This window comes from Mobula hypostoma, chromosome 9 (assembly GCF_963921235.1).
Source record: "Mobula hypostoma chromosome 9, sMobHyp1.1, whole genome shotgun sequence".
In the NCBI taxonomy this organism is placed as follows: Eukaryota; Metazoa; Chordata; class Chondrichthyes; order Myliobatiformes; family Myliobatidae; genus Mobula; species Mobula hypostoma.
The window spans coordinates 96,449,288-96,470,227 of NC_086105.1; the positions used below are offsets into that span (position 1 = coordinate 96,449,288).

At 42.6% G+C, this 20,940-nt stretch overlaps 1 protein-coding gene across 1 annotated transcript in view; it reads right to left on the minus strand.

Annotated features, from left to right (window-relative positions):
* The window catches only part of LOC134351305 (heparan sulfate glucosamine 3-O-sulfotransferase 2-like), a 229,541-nt gene that overhangs the window by 31,463 nt on the left and 177,138 nt on the right, over window positions 1–20,940 (minus strand). The window lies entirely within an intron of this gene.

A 20,940-nucleotide genomic window follows, 5' to 3' on the forward strand; every position in this document is an offset into this window, starting at 1 on the left:
ACATTGCTCCTAGCAAAGAAGGCTACTTTTCAATGAGTGGAAAATGAAACGCTCCTATCCTAGTGGTGATGAAAAACGGAAAATATTAGACAACAAGACAAAACATCTAAATAGTCTCCCAAAAGTTACATCTTTCTTTGGTCCAGCATCTGTAAAAGGTCCGCCGACTGCAGTTGCCGCTGCACCATCGTCACAGCGTGGGGCTGCAGTGCCAAGTGACAGTGTAACCGGTACAGGAGATGTTGATAATCAGAGCAATGAAAATGAGAAGGACAGTTCTACTCAAACAGATGGTGATAATGATGACCAAACTTTGTTTGATGAACAAGCACCACAGCATGTTGACAGTCCTACAACTGAGACAGGTGAGGGAGATGCCGCCACCAGCACACCAGACAGAGAGAAAGCCCCACTGACATTCACAGAGACCGATCCGGCACGTTGGCCAATGCATATTACCAGTGACCAACAGATTGACATTGTTAGGAGAGGTCCCGTTCAGTTAGAGGACATTAACTTTCCACAGACCCAAACATGCCGTCGTTTTACCAAGGACATATATCTTATGAAGATGAAAAGTGGAGAAACCATTTGTAGGTCATGGTTAGTGAACTCAGAATCATGTGATTCAATCTTCTGTTTCTGCTGTACCCTATTTGGCAAGCGAAATCACAGTCTCACTTGCGGAGGTTTCAGAGTGTGGGAGCGACTCACTCTCACACTCCAGGATCACGAGAAGTCAAATGTGCACCGTGGCAGCATGGATAGCTGGCGTGAACTGGAAACACGCTTAAGAACGCACAGTGCCATTGACAGCACGTACCAAGAAATGCAAATGCTGGAAAAAAAAGCACTGGAATGATGTCATGAAGAGGTTCATTGCCATAGTCTGTCACCTTGCAGAATGAAACCTTGCTTTCCGTGGCCACAATTCCACCCTACATGAACCAAATAATGGGAACCTTCTAGGTCTGGTGGAGCTGCTTGCCGAGTTCGACCCAGCGATGAGCGAACATGTCAGACCAGCAAGAGAGAAAAGCGATTGCTGACCACTACATGGGGAAAACCATACAAAATGAGTTAATCACACTTATTGGAGACAAGACACTGGAAGCGATAACAGAGAGAGTAAAACAATCACATTACTACTCTGTGATAATGGACTGCACCACTGATGCTGCACACATAGAGCAGCTCTCTGTGACACTGCGCATTGTCACATACCAAGTAAATGTCGCAGCTACTGTTAGTGAGCATTTTGTCGGTTTCCTACCAGTGCTTGTCACAACAGGTGCAGGCCTAACCGACGTTTTCTTAACGCATATGGGGAAGTTAGGATTAGAAATCTCAAAATGCAGGGGGCAGGCATATGATAATGGGAGCAATATGCGGGGGAAAAATAGCGCGGTGTAGAAGAAGGTGCTAGATATTAACAAAAAAGCACTGTTCATGCCATGCGCCAGCCACAGCCTAAACCTAGTCATAGTCGACGCTGCAAAATCAACAGTGGAGTCTGTGAGCTTCTTTGGGGTGCTGCAACATCTATACACACTATTCAGCTCATTGACACAGAGATGGGAGGTCTTCAAGGAGAATGTGCCACAGATGACCCTCAAGGCCATATCCCACACGCGATGGGAGTGACGCGTGGAAAGTGTGAGAGTCCTGCGCTACCAGCTTCCCGATGTTGGCAATGCGCTCCTGTCACTGACTGAACACGCCACACAGAAAGGTGACAGTGAAACCACATCTGCAGCCAGAGGCCTAGAACAGGAGATCATGTCATGGAAATTCCTGCTGACTGTTATCATCTGGTACAACGTTTTACATGAGGTGAATCATGTCAGCTAGCTGCTCCAGAGCCCACAAGTGGGAATCGATGTGCTACAGCGCGAGGTGGAATATGTTCTGAAATTCCTCAAGGAATACAGAGAGAACGGCCTTTCATCTGCCCAAACAGATTCCAGAGACATAGCTGAAGAGAAAGGGATGCCAGTGGTCTTTCCCACTGCACGAATCAGAAAACCAAAACGCCAGTTCCAGTACGAGTCCCAAAGTGCAGATCCTTCCCTGACAGTGGCACCCGAGGAACGGTACAGGAGAGAAGTTTTCCTTCCACTCGGGACTCTGCCATCACAGGCATTAATGAGCGCTTCAAGCTGATGGAGTCATTTTACGGTCTGTTTGGCTTCATTTATGGAAGAGAGGAAATGAAAAAAGCCACCCAAAGTCGCACACTGAAAGACAGCTGCGTAAGCATGGAGAGGACGCTTGGTGATGAGGATGCTGAGGACCTTTTGCGCCAGGTGTCGGCTGCTGTCAGTGCCGTGCCTGCAAAAGAAACCACTGGCCTGCAGATTCTGAGCTACATTTACAACAACAATCTGGTTGAACTGTATCCTAACCTCACCATTGCTCTAAGACTCATGCTGACAGTGCCTGTGACGGTAGTGAGTAGAGAGAGAAGTTTTTCGAGGCTAAAGCTCATCAAAACGCATCTGAGGACAACCATGCTCCAGGAGCGTCTGTCAGCTCTTGCTCACATATCAATTTAGCATGAAATAACAAGATTGCTGGACAAAGATGAGCTCATTAAAGCATTCTCAGCACTCAAGCACAGGAGGGTGGTGAAGTTCTAGTGGTAAGTCTTTTAACACATTTTTAGCAGAAATAAAGTTTATAATTAAAATAATAAAATAAACCACATATTTCACTCAAAATGTGTATAGGCGATTAGGCGGCGTTTCCACAAATCGTAATTCCTCTCTCCCGCCTGCGTCTCCTCTCTCTCTCGCTCTCCGGCCCTTACATGAGTTGTCCGTGGTGCTGAAAGAGCGCGAGACGCAGTTTGTTGTAAACTTCCAGTAGTTAACTTTCAGACACTGTTCATTGAATAAATAAAGTGTGAATTTTCATTAAATATGACATTGCTTTTATTATTAATTTAATGAGAGGGAAGTTTAAACTATTCTAATGTCAGCTGATACCTAACACATAGTGCCATTCAATGCAGACTAGTTGCTGAAAAGGGAGAGGCTTCTCACTCCAAAGGAAAAAATGTCATTGTTTCAGTTTTTAATTAAGAGAATTGTTTGGATTATGTTGAGCTGTCTGTCCATTATGTTGAAAGTGCATATAATGCATCAACGTTTAAGTCTGAAATTATACCATTATTGATGCAAATCAACTTGAATATTCGCTTTCTTTCTTTTTTTTTGGGAAGTGGGGGTAGGGCCCACATTAACTCTTGAAATGGGCCCCTAGATGCTTAAGGCTGCCTATGCATGCCTCTATATGGTCTAAGCAAAAGCTCTCTTTATTTAGAGGGAAACCAACAACATAATCAACAAGGGCAAGGATTTCCCAAGTCACAAATTGTTCACATTTGCAGAGAAGATGTTAACAACAAGGATGAACAAGAGAAAATCTGCAGATCCTGAAAATCCAAGCAACACACACAAAGTGCCCCTGGTACTCCTTCCCCCTTTTCTTTCTTCTGTGGCCTTCTGTTCTCTGCTATCAGACTACCCCTTCTCCAGCCCTGTATCTCTTTCACCAAATTCCCAGCTCTTTATTTCATCCCTCTCCTTGCCGGTTTCACCTATCACTTTGTGTTTCTCTCTCCCCTCCCCCACCTTTTAAATCTACTCCTCATCTTTTTTTCTCCTGTCCTGCCAAAGGGTCTCGGCCTCAAACGTTGACTGTTTACTCTTTTCTATAGATGCTGAGTTCCTCCAGCATTTTGCATGTGTCACAAGCAAAGGATGAACTTGGACATTTCAGGGCTTCAGAATATCCAAAAATGTTTTCCATTTAATTCATCTGTAATGTGATATGAGAAACATGGCACGAGTCAGCTTCCACATAAAGCTACACTCAGTGGTCATGTAATTAGGTACTGGCAAGGCACTTTGGAGAAAATTACTTCTCATCTAGTTTAGTATTGGGGCAATAGTATCAACTTCAATGAACTGGTTGATAATGGATTAGAAATTATAATAAATGAATTAGCTATATATAAAGAGAGAGAGAGCGAGAGAGAGAGAGAGCGAGAGAGAGAGAGAGAGAGAGAGAGAGAGAGAGAGAGAGCGAGAGAGAGAGAGAGAGAGAGAGAGAGAGAGACAAGACATTCAGCCATTCTAGTCCTTATTGACCTTCTGCTGCCTATTCACACTAATGCCACATGAATTCCATTTTGGGTTCTCATCACCCTCCAGATTCTGCCACCCACCAATACACAGGGGTCAACTTACAGTGGCCAATCAATCTACCAAGCTGCAGGTGTTCAGGATGTGAGAAGAAACTCGGAAACTCTCATGGCCACAGTAAAAATGTGCAAACTCCATGAAGGCAGCATCTGAGATCAGGAATGAACTCGGCTCTCTGGAACTGTGAGGAAGGAGCTCTACTAAGTAGCCACTCTGTTGCCTGGATGGTGCAGCCAACCAGAATATCTAATTATTGAGCTGTGGCCACATGCTGCTGCCTGCACTCAGCAGCAGAGGAATACAGATGACATGATCATTGCTGGTGGTATAAACTTGCTGAATTTAAATTGGCTACCACGTTCCCCTACAACATAACAGGGACAACACTTCAAAAACACCTCATTGGCTGTAAAACACTTTAGAAGACCCTGGGTTTGTCAGAAACATCTTGTGAATCAAGTCGTTTTTGCATCAAGAAACAGCAGCAGAAATAAAAAGGTATGCGAACGGTAGTTGGCAGTAATGAGAAGACGACTAAATTCAACCGAGCAGTCTGCGTGTTGTCTGGGAATAATTACATTGAGCTTTCATCGTCTGCCCTGTGGCAAGATTACCTGAGGACTTTCAATCCCAGGACATGCAGAGCACCTAACCAAAAATGATCACTACTCCACTAATGACTGCACTCTGTACACTGTCACACCAAGTGATTCTAAAACCAAGTGCCTCCAACTAAGTGTGAAAATGGGAATTTGACGCAGAAGGAAAAGGAGCATTCTGCAATGCTCAAAGTGATTCATGTGAATATGAGTCAGTCAGTGTTTCACATTTTGTTCTGTGCTTTAGTACAGTACATTCATATATTTAGTTCATAAATGTTTTATTACAGATCCAAATGTAAAATGTGTTGTTATGGTAGTAATGCAAATCTCATTTAATCTGGCATTCCCAAGACTCTGGTGGTGCTAGAATAACAGATTTTCCAGATGATTGGATTTTTCTCTGTAATTAAAAAAGATGGGTGACCTCATTGAAACTTATCAAATGTTGAAAGGCCTCGACAGAATGGGTGTTATCTAAGGTGGAGCCTAGGACCAGAGGACACAGCCTCACAATAGAGGGACGTCCTTTTAGAACAAAGATGAGGAGGAATTTCCTTAGCCAGAGAGCAGTGAATCTGTGGAATTCGTTGCCACAGGTGGCTGCGGAGACCAAGTCATTGGGTATATTTAAGGCAGAGGTTGATAGATTCTTGAGTAGTCAGGGTATGAAGGGATATGGGGAGAAGGCAGGTGATTGGGGCTGCAAGGCAAACAATGACAGAGCAGACTCGATTGGCCTAATTCTGCTCCTGTATCTTATGGTCTTATAATTGCACAAACACATATTTATTTCACTGTTTTTACATGTTACACGGTAGTAAAATAAATCTTCCAGTGAAGTCAGTAAGTATAAAGGGAGCAGGAAATAGACAAGCACACGAGACCCTGACCAGGATGCACACTTTGCTTACACTCTAGACACCCAGCTCGCAGTCTGGACTAATCAGTGAACTAGATGTCAGATCACCAATATTTCTGAAAAATCGGATGCCATATTATTGCAGTTACACTGTACAGTTTTTGCACTTGGATCATAGCAAGTGAGGTTGCTGAGCCATGGGCTGTCCTGAACAACTGCCCAGCAAGGTACCTCTCTGCCTCAGAAGCATCAGAGACACCCAGACACATAGGAAATGTGGGGAAATATCTAGAGGGTTTGTTCTAGATGCTAGGAGCATAGAAGCATCTCCTGGAGAGGGGTGGGATCAGAGTGGGGCTATTGTGAATGATTGTACATTGAGTCAGCAAAACTGTTTACTCTTTTCCATAGATGCTGCCTGGCCTGCTGAGTTCTTCCAGCACTTTGTGCGTGTTGCTAAAGAATAAAGATCTGCAGCATCTGTAGTAGCAACAGGTGCAGTGTGCTTGTCACCTGTAAGAATTGGTGTACAGTGCATAGGTGTATTTCTTCATCAATCCTAGGGTGACACCATTACTATTTTTAAGATTATCAGGTCCAACCATAGAGTCATAGGGTCATAGAAAAGTACAGTACAATAACAGGTCCTTTGGCCCAACTAGTCTGTGATGAACCATTTAAGCTGCCTACTCCCATTGACCTTCACTGGGACCATATTCCGCTGTACTCCTACCATCTATGTGCCTATCCAAGCTGCTCTTAAATGTTGAAATCGAGCTCACATGCACCACTTGTGCTGGCAGCTCGTTCCATACTCATGACCCTCTGACTGAAGAAGTTTCCCCTCATGTTCCCCTTAAACTTTTTACCTTTCACCCTTAACCCTTGACCTCTGGTTGTAGACCCACCCAACCTCAGTGGAAAAAGCCTGTTTGCATTTACCCTATTTATACCCCTCATAATTTTATATACCAGCAACATCCTAATAAATTTTCTCTGTGCTCTTTCAACCTTATTTGCATCTTTTAGGTAGGTGACCAAAACTGTACACAATACTCCAAATTAGGACTCATCAATATCTTATGCAGCTTCAACATAACATCCCATCTCCTGTACTCAATATTTTGACTCATGAAGGCCAATGTGACAAAAGCTTTTTTTACATCCCTCTCTACCTGTGATGCCACTTTCAACAAATTATGGACCTGTATTCCCAGTTTGTTTTGTTCTACCACACTCCTCAGTGCCCTACCGTTCACTGTGTAAAACTTACCCTGGTTGGTCCTACTGAAGTGCAACACCTTGCACATGCCTGCATTAAATTCCATCTGCCATTTATCAGCCTATTTTTCCAGCTGGTCCAGATCCTGCTGCAAGCTCTGATAGCCTTCCTTGCTGTTCACTACATCCCCAATCTTGGTGTCATCTGCAAACTTGCTGATCCAGTCAACCACATATCATCCAGATCATTGATATAGATGACAAACAACAATGGACCCAGCACTGACTGCCGTGGCACTCCACTAGACATAGGCCTCAAGTCAGAGAGACAGCCACCTACTACCACTCTTTGGCTTCTCCCACAAAGCCAATGCCGAATCGAATTTACTACCTCATCTTGAATGCCCAGCGACTGAACCTTCCTGACCAACCACCTACAACAATGGGACCTTGTCAAAGGCCTTGCTAAAGTCCATGTAGACAACATCCACTGCCTTGCCTACGTCAACTTTCCTGGTAACTTCCCTGAAAAACTCTTTAAGATTGGTTAGACATGACGTACCATGCATGAAGATGTGCTGACCATCCTTAATCAGACCGTGTCTGTCTAAATACTTATATATCCAGTCTCTCAGAATACCTCCCAATAACTTTCCCACTACTGATGTCAGACTCACCGGCCTGTAATTACCTGGTTTATTTTTAGAGTCTTTCCTGAACAGCGAAACAACATTGGCTATCCTCCAATGTCTGGTACCTCACCTGTCGTTAAGGATGATTTAAATATCTCTGCTTGGGTCCTGGCAATTTTTGCACTTGCCTTTCACAGGGCCTGAGGGAGCACCTTGTCAGGTCCTGAGGATTTATCCACCCTAATTTGCCTCAGGCAAACACCTCCTCTTCTGTAATCTGTACAAGGTCCATGAAGTTACTGCAAATTTGCCTCAATTCTATAGACTCTGTGTCTGTCTCCTGAGTAAATACAGATGCAAAAAATTTCATTTAAGATCTCCCCCATCTCTTTTTGCTCCACATATGGATTACCGTACTGAGCTTCTTGAAGTTTAGTTTTGTCCCTTGCAATCCTTTTGCTCTTAACATACCAGTAGAATTGATACGGGATTGAGGCACGATGATCTCTATCAGATCTACCGAGACTCAGAACTGCTTTGTAATGTCCTGGTTGATTTGCTCAAAGGAAGATGATAAAGACTGACTGTCAGAATGCAGGCCTTGGCACATCAGAGCAGAACGCCAGTAGCAGAGAGAATGGGAAGAGTAATTAGGTGTTTATGTGAGATACCATGATTAATCACACAGATGGCATCCTACGTAAATAGGACCAGAAATCCCTCATGGGATGAGGCCTGATTTGTGCCAGACAGCAGATGCCTTGGGTTGGATTGAATGTATGAATGTATGGCTGGAGAGAGAGGCTTGATTTTGGTTTGTTTAGGACCACCAACATTGGAAGGAGTGTACCAGTGTCAGTTCAGGCACAGAAGGGAATGTACTAGTTTGACAGGTGCTGCAGAAATGGTGAGGACACACACGTTAAACTACTAAATACGTGGGAGCACACAGGGTGAACAATGGAACAACTGTAGTTCTAAAGGTAATTAAAAGGGAAGAGAATGGATTTACAGTGAGAAATGTTAAGTCAGGCCCTGTTGTTAAAGAGTGTAAAGTCACTTAACCAAAGGAAAAAGACATATCTGAGCAAAACATCGGATGGTACGGGGTATAATCTGTGGCCCAGGTAATACAAATGCACAGATTATAAGGAATGAAGCAAATGAATTTTAACTATAAATTTGGCATAGAAAGTACAAGCTGCCAGCAGTTACTAGGACATAGATGCAAAACAAGACTGGAAACTAGATGTACCAGGTAATAGCATCTATAAGAGGTTATCTATGGAATGACGTGCTGACTTTGGAGAGGGTTTAAAGGAGGTTCAGGAAAACAATTCTTGGATTGAAAGGCTTATCATATGAGGAGCGTTTGATGGATCTGAACCTGTACTCACTGAAATTCGGAAGAATGAGGGGGATCTCATTGAAACCTATCGAATGTTAAAAGGCCTCGATAGAGTGGATATTGAGAGGATGTTTCCTATGGTTGGGGAGTATAGGACCAAAGGACACAGCCTCAGAGTAGGGGGACATCCTTTTAGAACCGAGGTAAGGAAGGATCTCTTTAGTTGGAGAGTTGTGATTCTGTGAAATTCATTGCCACAGGCAGCTGTGGAGGCTAAGTCATTGGGTATATTTACGGCACAGGTTGATAGATTCTTGATTAGACAGGGCATGAGTATTATAAGAAGAAGTCAGGACATTGGGTTGAGAGGGAAATGGATCTGCCATGACGAAATGGTGGAGCAGACCCGATGAGCCAAAATAGCCAAATTCTGCTCCTATATCTTATGGTCTTGTGCAGGATACTTTTGCTAAACTTAAAAAGTTGAGTGGGTGATGAAGGAAGAATCATATCAATAACGAGAAAAATAATGAGATGAAAACTAAATAGTGAAGGGGATGGTGTGGGTTCAACAGCTTGGAGAAGTATAGATAAAGTAACAGGGAAGGGAAGTGCAGGGGAGATCAGAGAATAAAACAAGACAAAAAGTTTAGAAAGGGATAACATTCAACTTCAGTAGCATGAGCACTAAATTGAAAAGGATGGTGAATAAAAGACTGAAGGTGTTATATTTGAATGTGCAATAAGGTAGATGATCTTCAAGAATTGAAGGATTCAAAGTACATTTATTATCAAAGTATGTCTACAGAATAAAGCTCTGAAATTCGCCCTCCTGCAGGCACCCATGAAACAAAGAAACACCATGGAACCCCTCAAGAAAACATTAAGCACTCAACGTGCGTAAAAGGAACAAATTGCGCAGATGGTAAAAAAAAAAGTAATGGACAATACATTGAATATCAAACATCAGACCAGGAGACCAGTAATATTCAGTTTATGGCACACTGCTAGCCCACTGCAGGCCACAGGACAAGGCATTCTTTGTTGAAGTGACCCAGTCTGCACCCATTGCCTCGTGATCAATCCGCTCAAAAACAGCATATAAAGAGTAACCAGAATCTAGGAACTTGTGCAACATGAACCCCAGAGTCCCCCAAAATGAGTCCACAGCCTCTCCAATCAATCCGCACAACACAGATCTCAAGACTCGTGCGCTTTCAACTGAGGGCGGCTAACGAGAGGGAGAAGGAGACTGGTCAAATGCAGGCAGATGGCACCGAACACTCGCCAATCCTCTACTCTCGTCCTTGCCAACTTCAACCTTGCTTGATGCCTCCATTGAGAAAGACAATGGGGTCGATCATGGGGTTCTTACCCTCAACGCCTCAATCGGAGAGAAGCAATGGGGTCGACCAGGGGTCTTCAGGGTTCCAGGCTGCACACTCTGCCCCAAACCTTATCTTTCTTTCTTTCCTTCTTTATTAATCTTTTTATTGATTTAAAAAGAGCATATATACAAACAAGAGGAGAATTATCTCAAATATATATATCAATAACAAACAGGAAGATCAAAATCATACATAGTATTAAGCTAATATGTAGTATATAATAAAAAAGACAGCTAATTATCCTCTTATCAATTCATAGAGAGAGAAAAAAAAACTTTAAATTTTTAAATGAGAAGAAAAAAAAACACACTATATGAAAAAAGGAAAAAAAAAGCACTGGGCAGTCCATTCTGAGGGTATGACCAAAAAAAAGGAAAGACTTTCTGATCAAATCTAAAACTTCGAAAATAAATTTGGAAGAGTAATAAATCAAATCAAATGAAAATATTGAATAAAAGGTCACCAGATTTGCTCAAACTTAAAGGACGTATCAAATGTCCGACTTCTTATTTTCTCTAAACTTAAACAGGACATAATGGAGGAGAGCCAGTAAAAGACCGTAGGTGGATTAGAATCCTTCCACTTCAATAAAATGGCTCTCCTAGCCAATAAAGTTGAAAAGGCTATCATACGTTGAGCGGAATCAGGAATATTTCCTGCTTCCGATGGGATAATCCCAAAGATTGCTGTAAGTAAATTAGGTTGTAGGTCCAGATCCAAGACTTTTGATAGCGTTTTAAAAACTTCCCTCCAAAAATTATCTAGTTTTATGCAAGACCAAAACATATGAGTTAAAGTGGCCACCTCAATATTACATCTGTCACAAATAGGATTGATGTTGGAAAAAATAGGTGCTAGTTTATCCTTTGACATATGGGCCTGATGCACTACCTTGAACTGTATCAAGGAATGGTGGGCACAAATAGATCAGTTATTAACCAAATGAAAAATTTTACTCCATTATCTGAAAATAATTCTTGAAATTCCAATTCCCAAGTACGTTTAATTTTATCATTAGATATCATTCGTAAACTCAATAACCCTTTATAAATTATAACTATCAACCCTTTTTGAAGTGGTTTAAGCTGAAATAGAGCACCTGTCATATTAGGTGGATAAGCATAATGGTAATTTGGCAGCAAACCACGTAAAAAAAATTCCAATTTGTAAATATCTACACAAGTGTACATTAGATAAATCATATTTATCCACTAACTGAGAAAAAGACATTAAACAATTGCCTAAAAACAAATCTGAAAAAGTTGTTATTCCCTTGGTTTTCCAAATTTAAAAGGCCTTATCCAAAATTGATGATTTAAAAAAATAATTAAAATGGATATTACTAGAAAGAACAAAATTATTTAACTCAAAAAATCTACGAAACTGAACCCAAATTCTTAATGTATGTTTAATAATGGGATTAAAGTCTTGTCTACTAATCTTAGAAAACAAAAAGGGAAGAGGAACTCCCAGTAAAGAGGCCAAAGAGAACCCCTTCGCCGAGTTTTCCTCCAAATCCAATCATGAAGGATATTCATGTATGTCTGAATAATGAATCCCAAAAGTAATATATCGAATATTAATTGCCCAATAATACATTCTAAAATTTGGCAAAGCCATACCACCATGCTTTTTTAATTTCTGCAATGGAGGTTTACTCAATCTAGGATTTTTATTATTCCAAATATAAGATAAAATTTTAGAGTCTATTCTATCAAAAAAGATTTCAGGAACAAAGGAAGGGATTGCTTGAAATACATATAAGAACTTTGGTAGCACTATCATTTTAATAGCATTAATTTGACCAATTAATGATAATGTCATAGAAGACCATTTAGAAAGTATTTGGTGCGTGTATTCAATTAATGGAAGAAAGTTATATTTATACAGGTCCTTAAAATTTTTGGCAATTTTAATACCAAGATAAGTAAAATTATTTTTCGCAATGCTAAAAGGAATTTGATCATATTGATCCAAGTAGTTATTAATGGGAAATAACTCACTTTTGTGCAAATTTAATTTATATCAGAAAAACTACTAAATTCAGAAAATATAGATAACATAGAAGGAATAGATGTCTTAGGAATTGAAATATAAACTAACAAGTCATCTGCATACAACCAAACCTCATGCACTTTGTCTCCTCTCTTAATACCTTGAACATTGTTGGAGTCCCGAAGAGCAATAGCAAGAGGTTCTAAAGCCAGGTTGGATAACAGCGGACTAAGAGGACAACCCTGCCGGGTACCCCTGTATAGCCTAAAATAAGGAGATTTTTGATTGTTAGTTATAACTGCTGCCATAGGAGCTTGATAGATCAGCTTAATCCAGGAAATGAAACCTGGACCAAAATTAAATCTTTCTAAAACCTTGAATAAATAAGACCACTCTACCCTATCAAAGGCTTTCTCTGCATCGAGGGAAACAACACATTTGGATTCTTTAGATGAAGAAGAAGGAATAATATTCAATAATCTCCAAATATTAAAATATGAATATCTATTCTTAATAAATCCAGTTTGATCCTTAGAAATAACCTTAGGTAAAATATTCTCGAGTCTGTTAGCCAAAATCTTAGAAAGAATTTTAGAATCCACATTTAATAAGGAAATTGGTCTGTAAGAGGCACATTCAGATAAATCTTTTTCTTTTTAGGGAATTAATGAAGTTAATGCCTCATAGAAGGTTTTCGGAAGGGTCCCAGAGGATATAGAATCAGTGAAAATTTGGCATAAATGAGGTGTAAGTTTTTCAGTAAAAGTCTTAAAAAATTCTACTGTAAATCCATCCGGTCCCAGAGCTTTACCTGATTGAAAAGAGGATATAGCCCTCGCTGTTTCCTCTCGTTTAATAGGCACATCTAATGTATTCATATCTTGAATAGAAATTTTGGGTATATTCAATCTTTGCAAGAATCTATTCAGAAAAGTAGTTAAAAAATTAATCTGATACAGAACCAGTTCATTCCTATCAAAGTACTGGAGCTCTAGCTATGAAAGACAGGCAAGAAGCAGCATAAAAATGAAAGAAGACTCACATAACAGTGTACATGTTGCATCATTTCTTTGAGTTGGCATAGACACTTGAGGAAGAAGAGACTCTGAAGACTAATATTTAGATCAGTGGTTGGGTCTTGCCAAAATGAACATTCTCAAAGTCAACAAAAATGCCCCACTGCCCGACATGTCCTTGGGCCAAGTAGTTACCATCATTGAATTTTGAAGATTTAAATGGTAACACTGAATAATGATATTTTATGACATCTTCAAAGTTGGGGAGTTGGAGAGTGGGGGAGGAGAAGATGGCGGCACGACGCAGTGTGTGTGGCCGCTCCGAAATGATATCGTATTTGTTAAGTAGGTACCGTGCACAATCCTGGTTTGATGGAGACAGACGCGAGAAGCACGGAGGAACATCTGCAGAAACTTCTGAAATGCCTGCTTCGCTGCTGTTGCTACTGTGCGATTGAGAATCTCCGGAGGGGAAGGCCCCAAATCCTCGGCTTTGCCTATTGCCTGTTGCCGGGGCCAAAGTGCTCGGCAGAGATGGTGCTCAGTGCTCGGTGCTCGGTGTCGGAGGCTCGAAGTTTTCGGAAGGACTCAAGAGTCGGCTGTGGTCGGGTGCTTCCAGGGTGCTGCATCGGCAAGTTTGTGGCGCTGGAAGCTCATGGCAGGAAGAGAGTTTCTCTTCCTTCTACTGTCTGTGTGAGATGATGGGACTTTTGAGAGACTTTGAGACTTTTTTTTACCATGCCCATGGTCCGTTCTTTATCAAATTGTGGTATTGCTTTGCACTGTTGTAACTATATGTTATAATTATGTGGTTGTTGTCAGTTTTTTTAGTCTTGGTTTGTCTCGTGTTTCTGTGATATCATACTGGAGGAACATTGTATCATTTCTTAATGCATGCATTACTAAATGACAATAAAAGAGGACTGCGTGTCCTCATAATCTAATCTAAAAAAAAGTTCTTTCCATCAGGGAACCATTCCCTTAGGTTGGAAAATTGCTTTGTCACTCAACTACTTGGAGAGGAAAACTAGGGAATGAAAGATGGGGTCGTCCAACATCTTTGTCATGAAATTACTAGAGTCTATAATTAATGGCAAAACCACCATAAGATATAGCAAAATTAGGCTATTCAGCCCATCAGGTCCGCTTCACTACCCCATCATTGTTATTTATTATCCCTCTCCACCCCATTTTCTCCCCCCCACACAAAATGTGACAGTGTCATAATAAAAACTCAGTTGTCACATTAATAAAAAATCAGAGACAGCAAAAACAAATAATGCTAGAAACACACAGCATGTCAGGCAGCATGTGCAGGGGGAGAAACTGAGTCAATATTGTGAGCCTGTGATTTAGTGAAGGAGATCTTTATTGTTCTGACCAATTTTAATCGAGCTCTGACGAAGCCCAGCAAAACCAAACAGTTCTGCTGAGGTCAAAGTAGCACGTGATGGGTAATACTTGAGGGCTTTGCACTGGAATAAATATTAAAACAAAGACGGCTATTTACCAGCCAGTATAGAGATGATGAGGGTGTTATGCCATCAATCAATTGTAGTGACCACAATGCTGTAACAGACAAGAATGATAACTGCAATTTTCCAGTGAAATCGTCCTGATCTTACTGGGAAAAGTCGCTGTAGTTTATGCTTTTCATTGTTTGCTGTTTCTATGAGCTGGGTAATAAATCCTGCTGTGCCACATAACACACATCATCTCCAAGGCCTTCACAGACTCTTCCAGCATGTTAAGGCTAGTGGCAGCTACCTGCTTTACGCCTTCCAGATCCACCACTACTCTGCCCTGACCACCGTGAACCCTCCACCCGGTAGTCATTGTGGGCGCAGGGTTATTTGTTCCATCCAGCCAGCCATAACCGAACAGATCTTACTCTGCAATTAGCACAAGTTACCTGCACTCTTCACTGCTCAGGATAGCCAGGCAGAGAGTTTTTGAATTGATAGGCTGAAGGATATTTCCCTGGTTCTGATCTGATCTGACACAAAGTGGGTACTAATCAGCTTATTAGACTGCGGACTGAGCTTGCATTCCACACATTGCAAGTGTAACACGCTGTGCGGTTTCACTGCTAGTGTAATGGTTTCTCTGTAGCAGCAATGTTTGGGTTATGACTAGAGATAACGGGGGCTTTGGAATGTGCGCTATCCAATGAGAGGTGTGTTGTTTCTTCTTGTGGGTCTGAGAGAAGGTATTCGTGGTCTTTTGTCGGCGAGAGATGAAGAGAGAGGACGCGAGTGGAGGGATTTGGTAGACGGCCGGACGGAGTGGACTTGGCATGAGGGTCCGAGGATCAGCGATTCTCGGAGGAGGTCGGTAGGGAATGAATGGACGGAACCGTAAGCTCCAACGTGCACATTAGACTTTCATTAAAATGGGCCCTTTTTCTTTTTATTTTCTTTACTAACCCTATAGTCAGATTAAGATTTATGAAGTTCAGTCATTTAATTGCATATGGTCTGATACTTTGCGGTTCTGATTTGTAACCGGGCAGCACATCACGCAACATCCACACAAACCAGAGGCTGTCTTCCCCTAAACAAGTGCATGCTGGCCGAAGCTGAGGGTTACACAAGTGCTTGGAGGGATATGATAACTGCCTTCTTACCCATCAATACTAGTTTCCGAAAGGTGCATACTGACTGCTGCTTTGCAGACAGAGCTGCTGGCATTCACTGACTCCACTGCCTAATCTGGGTAGATGTTTCAGGTTCCAAGACTCTGCTAAAGAAGAAAGACGTTTCCCTGGAATTTTCTGCAGGAATCAACTTTTCTTCATTAGCCTGCAGGTTACCCTTTTCTCCCCCTTAACTGAGATTTGCATCAAAATCGTTTTGGCATTTTAGAGTCATGGAGAGACAGAGCACAGAAACAAGTCAACACCAAGGATCAAGCACCCATTTATAGTAATCCTACCCTAAACCAGTTTATTCTCCCCACATTCCCCTCAGCACCCCCCGGCCACTGATTCGATCACATAACTGAACACTAAGGGCAATTTACAGAGATCAGTTAACCTCATGTCTTTGCGTGAAAGAAGAACCCAGAGCAGTCAGAGAAAACCCAGTCATAAGGAGAATGAACAAACCTCACACAGACAGGACCAGCGGTCAGGATCGAACGTGGCCACTGAAGCTGTGGGACAGAAGGTCAGCCAGTTGCACACCGTGCCTTCTTGGATACCTCCTCGTGGAGGATGGATAGAGAGGGCCTAAGCTGATCCAGTGTCACAGGGAACAGGACAACAAGAAAGGGTTAGAGAATGGGTAAATGCAAAGCCCAAGCTGAGCTCGTGCCCTCTCTGGGTTGGGCATAAAGGATGCCTTGTTGGTACAGATCTAGCTGTAGCCCAGAAGGTTGCTCATTTTGCCCATTGAAATACAACGGCCCAGGAATAGTACGGTGCTGGAGCAGGTGTCTTAAATTAACGATAGGTGAGCCAACAAATATTACTCTGAGGAGCTGCAAATTGCAATCAAGCGCAAGACCCAAATCTTTGTGAGCGGCACATCATCACCATGTGGACGTCTGCTCTGAATACTCCCCCGAGCATAACTTGTGCAAAGGAAGATGGGTCCAGTTTGCAAACGGGTGTGATACGGCTGGGACTGTAGCTTGTGAAGGGGGGAGACAATGGGATCAAGGTTCTAGCTAGTAGAAAGAAAGGAGTTCTAGAGTTAGGTAAGGGTATTAGAAGGGGAATCATTTTGGGATAGAGATGGCCATTGTCTTGGGAGGAGCAAGCTCCAACTATAGTGCAGAGTTATCTGACACAGACCCTTTGCAAGTGGTAATTACTTAAAGATATACGTAAAGAAAGTCTCTGAAATATTAACAATTTTTAGTTTTATTGAAGCTGTATTGTGCAGTTCATGGGCATCGAACTTCTAGGCCTGAGAGCTCTCTGTGGAACTGAGTGAATTTGGGCCAGAAATCCTGCTCATTATGAGGGAGTTCTGCACTGTTGAAGGTGCTGGCTTCTATCCAGCAAAAGGATATAAGAGGGTGGGGTGGAGGTGGATTTGGCACAGGCTAAGAAGTCTTTGGTTTGGGCAAAAAATGTTTCACAGCAATAGAAACCATTCAGCCCCTTAAGCCTGTCCATCAATTGAATTAAATAATGGGTGGTTAGGTTCAAGTTCCATTTCAGGTTTATTGTCACAGACATACAATCACAGGGTATAACGTCTTGAAGGTTAACTTTTCCGCCAGCAGTACAGTACATTACAAATTTGACAAACATTGCCTTAATTAACAGAAATTTTATATATATATAGTATATCTTTCATGACAAAATAAACATAATGTTGTTAGTGGAGTTTGCGAAAGAGTGAAAGAAGTAGAGTCTGAGGTAGTGTTAAGGTTTTGAAGCCAGTTGTTTAAAACCCGATGGCAGTGCGGAAGAAGCTGTTGTTGTTCTATTTACTTGTCTTCGCCCCCTGCCTTTACCGAGGTAGAAGGCAATGAATCTCCCTTTGGGGTGACGGCCATTAGATCCATGTCTATAGTTTCTCTTTGTTTTGCACCTTTCGTTAAACTTTTGTGCTTTATTTAACCAGGAATGATGCTGAGCAGCCAACGCAATTACCTCAAGTTTTCCTATGGTTTGTTGCGAAGTGACCCTACTGGGTGTTGCTCCTTCAGTTTCTGCTGTCTCGTTCATATCATAGGGCTCCTCGCTAAGTAACTTTAATTAGATTCTATTTGAAGAGATTCAACTCACTTCACAAAGCTTCCACTCTGGGAAAGTGTAGAGGGTTCATCCATCTCATTGCTAAAGTCAGTATGGCAAGCAGCTGACTTATTATCTGCTTAGTTCTGGATAAAGACAACACTCTTAGAAGTGATGCACATTGTCAAAAGTTGACTTGCGGATTTCTTTGGTAATAGTTATCAAGCCGGTGATATAATGGGATTGTGGGGAGGAGTTCCTATTCCCAGACATACAAACTCTACCCTATTAATTTCTATTCAATGAGACATCAGAGATTCAATGTGAGACGATGGATGAATTGTATATGGCTGGGTCCTGACGAAGGGTCTCGGCCTGAAACGTCGACTGTACCTCTTCCTAGAGATGCTGCCTGGCCTGCTGTGTTCACCAGCAACATTGATGTGTGTGACTGGGTTTACACTCCACCACTGTAGTGGGAAAGCTCAATCTGTAATCTGCTTTAGGCTGAGACTGAACCCACTCCAGCCACTTCATTGATATGTTATTTCGCATCCTCCATATTCCACATCACATATTGTATCTCCTCCATACACCATTACACCATTGAGCCCCTCCATATACTATCTCCAGTCTCAATCTCAATCCCGCATCACAACCCAGTGACCCCCTGTTGGCCAGAAAGAACTACAGTCTACAAATCAGTGAATTCGAATGAATCAAGGACAGTGGAAGCAGACAGACCAACTGTCCTTGTTCTTACCATGAGGTTGAAGGAGATGGAGGCTGCCATTTTATGAAGAGACCCTGTGCTCTCGTTTTTGTGAGATGAAGTTGTTTGGCTTGATTGATATTTTGAAGTAGACACAGTGATGCTCCAGGTAATCTGCTGGACTAGGTATCAATTCCAAATAAGAAGTTATTTGTGAGGTGTTCTTTGGTTGGATATAACATGCAGATTTGTGACTGTTGGGCTCTGTATTTGCCTACATGATTTGAGCTGGTTGCTGATTGAGAACAAAGAGCCATAACTTACCAGTTGAAACTGTGGAAAGAGGGCAATAAATAGATGCTGGCTTGGAGCAGAACTGGTAAAAAGATGTTAAATGTCAAGCAGGTGACCCATAGCCAATGACACTGAAATGCAACATTTGAATTGGAAAATAATGAATATAAAAGCAAACACGAGGAATTCTGCGGATGCTGGAAATTCAAGCAAGACACATCAAATTTGCTGGTGAATGCAGCAGGCCAGACAGCATCTCTAGGAAGAGGTACAGTCGACGTTTCGGGCCGAGACCCTTCGTCAGGACTAACTGAAAGAAGAGATAGTAAGAGATTTGAAAGTGGGAGGGGGAGGGGGAGATCCAAAATGATAGGAGAAGATAGGAACGGGAGGAATGGAGCCAAGAGCTGGACAGTTGATTGGCTAAAGGGATATGAGAGGATCATGGGACAGGAGGCCTGGAGAGAAAGAAAAGGGGGAGGGGGGAAAAAGCCCAGAGGATGGGCGAGGGGTATAGTGAGAGGGACAGAGGGAGAAAAAGGAGAGAGAGAAAAAGAATGTGTGTATATAAATAAATAACGGATGGGGTACGAGGGGGAGGTGGGGCATTAGCAGAAGTTTGAGAAGTCAATGTTCATGCCATCAGGTTGGAGGTTACCAAGACGGAATATAAGGTGTTGTTCCTCCAACCTGAGTGTGGCTTCATCTTTACAGTAGAGGAGGCCGTGGATAGACATATCAGAGTGGGAATGGGATGTGGAATTAAAATGTGTGGCCACTGGGAGATCCTGCTTTCTCTGGCAGACAGAGCGTAGGTGTTCAGTGAAACCATCTCCCAGTCTGTTTTGGGTCTCGCCAATATATAGAAGGCCACATCGGGAGCACCAGATGCAGTATATCACCCCGGCCGACTCACAGGTGAAGTGTCACCTCACCTGGAAGGACTGTCTGGGGCCCTAAATGGTGGTAAGGGAGGAAGTGTAAGGGCATGTGTAGCACTTGTTCCGCTTACAAGGATAAGTGCCAGGAGGGAGATCAGTGGGGAGGGATGGGGGGGGGGGAATGAATGGACAAGGGAGTTGCGTAGGGAGCGATCCCTGCGGAAAGCAGAGAGAGTGGGGGAGGGAACGATGTGTTTAGTGGTGGGATCCCATTGGAGGTGGCAGAAGTTACGGAGAATAATATGTTGGACCCGGAGGTTGGTGGGGTGGTAGGTGAGGACCGGGGGAACCCTATTCCTAGTGGGGTGGCGGGAGGATGGAGTGAGAGCAGGTGTGCGTGAAATGGGGGAGATGCGTTTGAGAGCAGAGTTGATGGTGGAGGAAGGGAAGCCCCTTTCTTTAAAAAAGGAAGACATCTCCCTTGTCCTGGAATGAAAAGCCTTATCCTGAGAGCAGATGTGGCAGAGACGGAGGAATTGTGAGAAGGGAATGGCATTTTTGCAAGTGACAGGGTGAGAAGAAGAATAGTCCAGATAGCTGTGAGAGTCAGTAGGCTTATAGTAGACATCAGTAGATAAGCTGTCTCCAGAGACAGAGACAGAAAGATCTAGAAAGGGGAGGGAGGTGTCGGAAATGGACCAGGTAAACTTGAGGGCAGGGTGAAAGTTGGAGGCAAAGTTAATGAAGTCAACGAGTTCAGCATGCGTGCAGGAAGCAGCGCCAATGCAGTCGTCGATGTAGCGAAGGAAAAGTGGGGGACAGATACCAGAATAGGCATGGAACATAGATTGTTCCACAAACCCAACAAAAAGGCAGGCATAGCTAGGACCCATACGGGTGCCCATAGCTACACCTTTAGTTTGGAGGAAGTGGGAGGAGCCAAAGGAGAAATTATTAAGAGTAAGTTCTAATTCCGCTAGACGGAGCAGAGTGGTGGTAGAGGGGAACTGGTTAGGTCTGGAATCCAAAAAGAAGTGGAGAGCTTTGAGACCTTCCTGATGGGGGATGAAAGTATACAGAGGCTGGACATCCAT